Genomic DNA, 6,409 nt, shown 5'->3' on the forward strand with positions numbered 1-6,409 from the left:
ATGAATTCTCTAATATAATAAATAATCAAGTAAAACTACCCTAACTACTTATAACCAACATTGTTACATCGTCTTACCAGCAATTTCCAATCAATTAGTTTGAATTGCCCAACAATTTTTTTAAAACTAATTTCTCCCCAAAAATTTACTTTATTTAAAAAAAAAACTAATAATTAAGATAATCTTACTAGATTAGTTAGAAATGTATTTAACTAAACCAGCTTAGGCTATTGAGAATGCAGGAATCACTATGTAATCTGCTTTTAAAATGTTTCAGTATGCAGAATAAATAACAAATAAGGCATAATTTATTATGAAATTAACATTATCTGAAATCAATAACACCTGTTCAGTTGTTCAGGCAATCATAAAGCTTATTCCTCACTAGAAAAACTCACCTGTAAAAGCTCATCTGTTTTTCTTATTTTGGGTTGAGGGTGGGGAATGGATCAATATACACGAGCTTTGGGTGGGAAGGACTCAATCTCATCATCTAATGTATTCATGTGAACTGTCTGTAATCCAGTCGGACCTTCTCATTCTCCCAATATCTGCCAATCATATTTTGCATAACAATGAATGTTACTATAATTAAATTCATAAAAAGTCAAAAAAGGTAGGAGAAAAATGACTGGTTAAAATTTATCTGATTTAGCCAGCACAAGGCAGTACGGAATTTTATTGTTATATAAAAATTTTCCATAGCCTAAACCTAAACCCAACACAATAATAATACCCAAATCCGACTGAATTTCTCAAGATTACTATCAAAAGCTCTAGTACATTAATTTTAGCTTTCCTGTTGCAGGTGAATTCTCTAAACTTTCTTCCCAAACCCACCTAGTTTCAGAATGAGTATGCTTGTACTTAACAACTTAATAAGCAGGAAAAATGAACTTCAAACTCCAACTGAAACAAATGGGTCCTTAACCACCCCAATCAATGCTTGAAATTTCAACAAATTAATCAACTTTTCCCTCTTAAAAGCAAGTAGAGGATAGTATCTTACCCCAAGGTGTGTTTCATCCAGTTTGCATCATCTCTTGTCTGCACAGCCACAGCAACAGCAACTAATTTTATTATACAGAATAACAATTGACACTCTACATTGTTAGACAACAAGAAACTAACTGACCGTAAAATCTTCACGTGCATGAGCTCCTCTGCTTTCTTTTCTGGCTTCAGCAGAATGCATGGTGATACATGCATTTATCAGAAGGTTCTCCAATTCTAAAGTCTCTATCAAGTCAGAGTTCCTAGCAATCAAAAGATCAATACCACAATGCAAATAAGTTACACTAAACCATCAACATTCTTATGCATAAAAAATGTTACCATATCAAACTACAATCCGTCAACTTAACGTCATGAAAACTCTCCCATGCTTTGTCAATCAATTGACAACCTGCAGAAGCAACACAGACATAAAGGGAATTAAAGAGTGTTTGTAAGGGATGATTGAAGGATTATGACACAAGTGGTAGGTTCAACCCATAAGCAATTAGGCAATAATTAGACTCAACTAAGCAAAAGAGGTCTAGTCTTCAAATTCATCTAACTTGGATGTTTATTCTCTCAATAAGCTGGATAAAAGAGTTATTAAGAGAGAGGTGTGGAGTGCACAAAAATCTCAAGGGAGAATGACAATTATTCCTCAAAGATACCTTCTTCTAGTGTATCCTGCGTACGGAACACAGCAGCATTATTCTGCATTACTCGTTGCATATTCAACCGAATTTTTGAAGTTGGGATTGAGCCTTTTGAATTTCTAATTTTGTCCAGCCAGGCAATGGTCTTCTCACCTGCATCTTTCTCCAATGGCTTTTGTTTGTCCCCTGCACAACAATGGTTAAAACATCCTTAATTGGTCATACAAATATCATCAATAATTATCTGCCACTTCTGGACATTAAACTTGCCTGGTCTCTGGATCTCTGCAACTCTATTAGCACAAGCTCGACCAAAAACAACAATGTCGAGAAGAGAATTTGCACCGAGTCGATTGGAACCATGAACTGATGCACAGGCAGCCTCACCAGCAGCCATTAGTCCCGGAACTACAGCATCTGGGTTGTTTCCTTTGATAGTAACCACCTGCAATACAAACAGCAGAATTATTATAAAATAAAAATCAAAACCACTGCTGATTTCTCAAATACATTAACAATGTAAATCCTTGAATTACTAAAGATTAGCAATTGAATCTTTATATTTAAAGTTAACTACTATATTAGCTCTACCATGAAAATTTAATAGAATAATAATCATACAAATTTGAAGTTTTAGCTTTTAGAAATAAACCAATATATGCTATTTTTCCTTTTCGATTATACCTCTCCATGGTGATTAGTGGGAATGCCACCCATATTATAATGCACAGTTGGTAAAACTGGAATGGGCTCCTTTGTAACATCAACTCCAGCAAAGATAGCTGCAGTTTCAGAGATACCAGGAAGCCTCTCCTTGAGTACTTCTGGGGGTAAGTGATTCAAGTGGAGATAGATATGATCCTTCAAAGGTCCTGTTGGATATTATCACCAAAATTATTCAAAAATACACAACGAAGATGTGGAAATTAGATATTGTTGAAAGTAGTTACTCCACCAAAATCAACAAAGTCAATTTAAATATAATTCTGCATGACATATAATTGTCTTGTCTGCATGAGGCATATCTGTTAACAGCAAAAATCAAACTATTTGTTGCATCACAGATACACAATTAATGACAGAATTGATTCAAGGAAACCAGACTAGGAATAGCTTGAACTTTCACAGTTCAGGAAAATGTAAAACGATATGACCAAAATTCATAGACTAAATCTATGTATAATCAATGATTGATGCTCATTTTATCACAAATCCATTATTCAACTTCTCAAAGCATGCATTTTCCTGTAAACAGATGAGCACAGAAGATTGTCACTTTTGCCTTGAAGATTAAAATTTCATTTGATTCTAGAAGGGCCTCATACCTACACCACGACCTTCTCGGATTTCCATGGTCATGGATCTAGAAACAACATCTCTTGATGCAAGATCCTTGGCAGTAGGGCATACCGTTCCATAAACCGTTCACCTTCACTGTTTCTTAGAATGCCACCTTCACCTCGGGATCCTACAGAAGATAAATCAGAAATAACATCTGTCAATCTCAACTGAAAAAGAGCATTCGAATAAAAAAAAACTCAGAAACATGAATATATTAACCTAAAACAAGATAGTATCTTGATATGAACTAGAAGCACCAACCTTCAGTAATGAGGCACCCAGCCCCATAAATGCCAGTAGGGTGAAACTGTACAAATTCCAAATCCTGAAGCAAAAATATACTCTAGATAAATATAATGGCAAGAAAACGAGTCTAAAGAGCCAACTTAAAGATCAGGAAGCGGCAAAACAAACCTGGAGGGGAGCCCAGCACGTGCAACCATGGCATTGCCATCTCCTGTGCAAGTATGGGCAGAGGTTGCAGAAAAATAGGCTCTACCATATCCCTGAAAACAAAAACAAATGAATGATATAAAGATATTGCTTATCTGTAGTCAAATAAGCTTTGTTCACAAGTATAGTACCCCAGTGGCCAAAATTGTTGAAGCAGAACGGAACAGATGTAGTGTTCCATCCTCCATGTTTAATGCAATTACTCCTTGGCATGTACCTGTACAACACATATCAATGATAATCAATAATTCTTTAGTTATTCTTCACAATAATTGTTTAGTTATGCTTCTGCATTTTGGCTTAAGTGGCCAAACATTAATCCCTACAAACCAACAAGAAGAAGAAAAGATTTAATGATGAAAGTTTTAAGTTGCTATGGTACTAACTTACCATCACTGCTCATCAATAGATCCAAAGCAAAATATTCCACAAAGAATTGTGTATTATGTTTCATAGCCTGACCATAGAGAGTATGCAATAAAGCATGACCAGTTCTGTCAGCAGCACATGCACAACGGTATGCCTGCCCACCTGTCATTATAACAACAACGAGAAATCCAAAGTTAAAAAGTTACCCATGCATATAATCTGAATTGATGATAGACATTCCAACTTCAAATTTTCCCATCTAACCTTTTCCAAAGTCAAGACTTTGACCACCAAAGGCACGCTGATATATTTTTCCATCTTCTGTTCGAGAAAATGGTAAACCATAATTTTCAAGCTCAATCACAGCTTTTGGTGCCTCCCTACACATATACTGAATGGCATCCTGATCACCTGTTCAAATATAATTCCCTTGCATGTTAATACCTGGCCAAAGTAATTAAAGTAGTATTTGAACTGTAAAGCACCAGATGCACCCAATGACTAGAAGAGGAGCATGTATCTGTACGTACAACAAGTCCTTAGCTTTTCACAGTATCTATATTGCTTCCTCCACTTAACAATTTTTATATTTATAATTCAACAGCAAACCATCATGAAGGAACAGTACAACAAAAATATCATCTTACTCTCTTTACCAAGAAGGAGCTAATAAAATGGGTAGAGTACAGATGAAGACATAAAAAACCCAGCAAAAACTATCTTCATTGTTTGAATGCTAAAACTTCCCGTGTCACCTAGCACATGCACAAGACATGAATTTTGACAATACACAGTTGACATACCTAACCAATCACTTCCCTTGACTGTGTCATACATGTGCCACCTCCAGTCATCTTCAGTCATGTTTCCCAATGCAGCATTTATACCACCCTGTATAAAGTTACCCGTCTCAATTAGGAAAAACCCAGCTAGTGACATGAAGATGATATCATCATGCTACATTTATGAAACTCTTTACACAAATATTACCAAAGTTGAAAGTTATGCAGCACATCTGAATCCCTAAACCAAATATCCAAGAACACAAACCAGATAAACAAATTATGTGATATTTGGGAAGAACAATGAGAACAAAGGCTTAAAGAAATTCAAAACAAGAATAAGTTTGTCAGCAGGTTTAATTACTGTAGATATCACCCTACCAAAATGCATAATTAAACAAAGATCAATTGCAATAACAAATACTTGAAGATGCAAGTCAATGTCCACATAGAATGCCATCATTTGTAAATAGTTTAATGAGATAAAGGTATAAATCTTTCATATATGATGACGTACTTTTGAAAACCAAATAAGTTAATAAAAATCAACAAGCGAGTCTGAAGCGACATCAGTTGCATTGCAAAATCTTAAATGAATCTGGTATACCTGAGCTGCAACAGTGTGAGAACGAGTTGGGAACAGCTTGGTAATACAAGCAGTGTTGAAACCATGCTCTGAGAGACCTATGGCTGCTCTCAGGCCAGCACCACCAGCTCCTACAACAACAGCATCATATGCATGTTCCACTATGGTGTATCCCCCGCTCTGTCCCCAAAAACAAATGTAACCAATCATAAGACGTTAATGAAACTAACAATTTTTTTTTAAAATTTTTTGAAAATAAAATAAACCGAGATAATGATTGGAAAGAAAAATGAAATAATATGATCATCCAACAGAATCCATAACACATCATCCAGTAATCATGAATAAAATAAGGAGGGAATACATCAACTGAAACAAAACCCTAATATTGAGGTGAAAACTAAAGAGGGAGAGAAAAGCATACAGAATAAGAGGAGAAGAATCTGGAAATGTGAGACCTAACAGAATCATTGGAGATCGAACGTTTCAATTGAGAGGTAAGCGAAGGCCACGAGAAACGCAGCGCCACATCTCTTCTGTCTTTTATTTTCTCGGTGGCAAGCTCGGAATAATTGATAGATCGCAGAGACAGAGCCTAGTAGTACGGGAGGCGAAGTTGAAGCTCGTTAAGAGAGAGGGATAATTTCAGCTTATTACCCATCATATTGGTAGGTTGAAATAGATTTAAATTGATTAAGTTTCACCTCTGTTCGGTTATATATAATAAAGTTTAAGTTTGAATTTAAATTTAATTTAATTAATTTTAAATTCGAAATTTTAATTTATTTTATATTAAAAAATTTTAATTTATAAATTTGATAAATAATTTAAAATTATGGTTAAACTTAATTTTGAACAGCCAGATAACAACCGAAATGCCAGCGTTATTGAGTTACTGAGTTATGATGGAATTGAACACGAGAGTGTAGAGCAAAATCGCGGGTCGGGATGCTGAAAATACTAATTAGTCATGTCGCGCGCGGCCAATAGCTTTATGGTTTAAAGCCAGGATAATATGTAATTTCACTGATTCGTTTACACATGAACTGACCTTTCGCATAATTGTTGAGTTTGGTTGGTGCTAAAGATTACAATGATGCCACGTGGCAGAGTGCTCTGTAGGCCACGATATTTGCGGTGACTAGGAGTACGTGGCTTGAAACCCGTCACAGACAAGTAAAATAAGTTAATCCCGTAAATGTTTTTTAATAATGATATTCGGGAATTCG

General features: G+C 35.4%; 1 pseudogene; it reads right to left on the reverse strand.

Moving 5' to 3' along the window:
* Window positions 1-297: 297 nt before the first annotated feature.
* LOC123207349 lies at window positions 298-5,795 on the reverse strand (annotated as a pseudogene).
* Between the last annotated feature and the right edge of the window lie 614 nt (window positions 5,796-6,409).

This window comes from Mangifera indica, unplaced genomic scaffold (genome assembly GCF_011075055.1).
Source record: "Mangifera indica cultivar Alphonso unplaced genomic scaffold, CATAS_Mindica_2.1 Un_0073, whole genome shotgun sequence".
Lineage (NCBI taxonomy): Eukaryota > Viridiplantae > Streptophyta > Magnoliopsida > Sapindales > Anacardiaceae > Mangifera > Mangifera indica.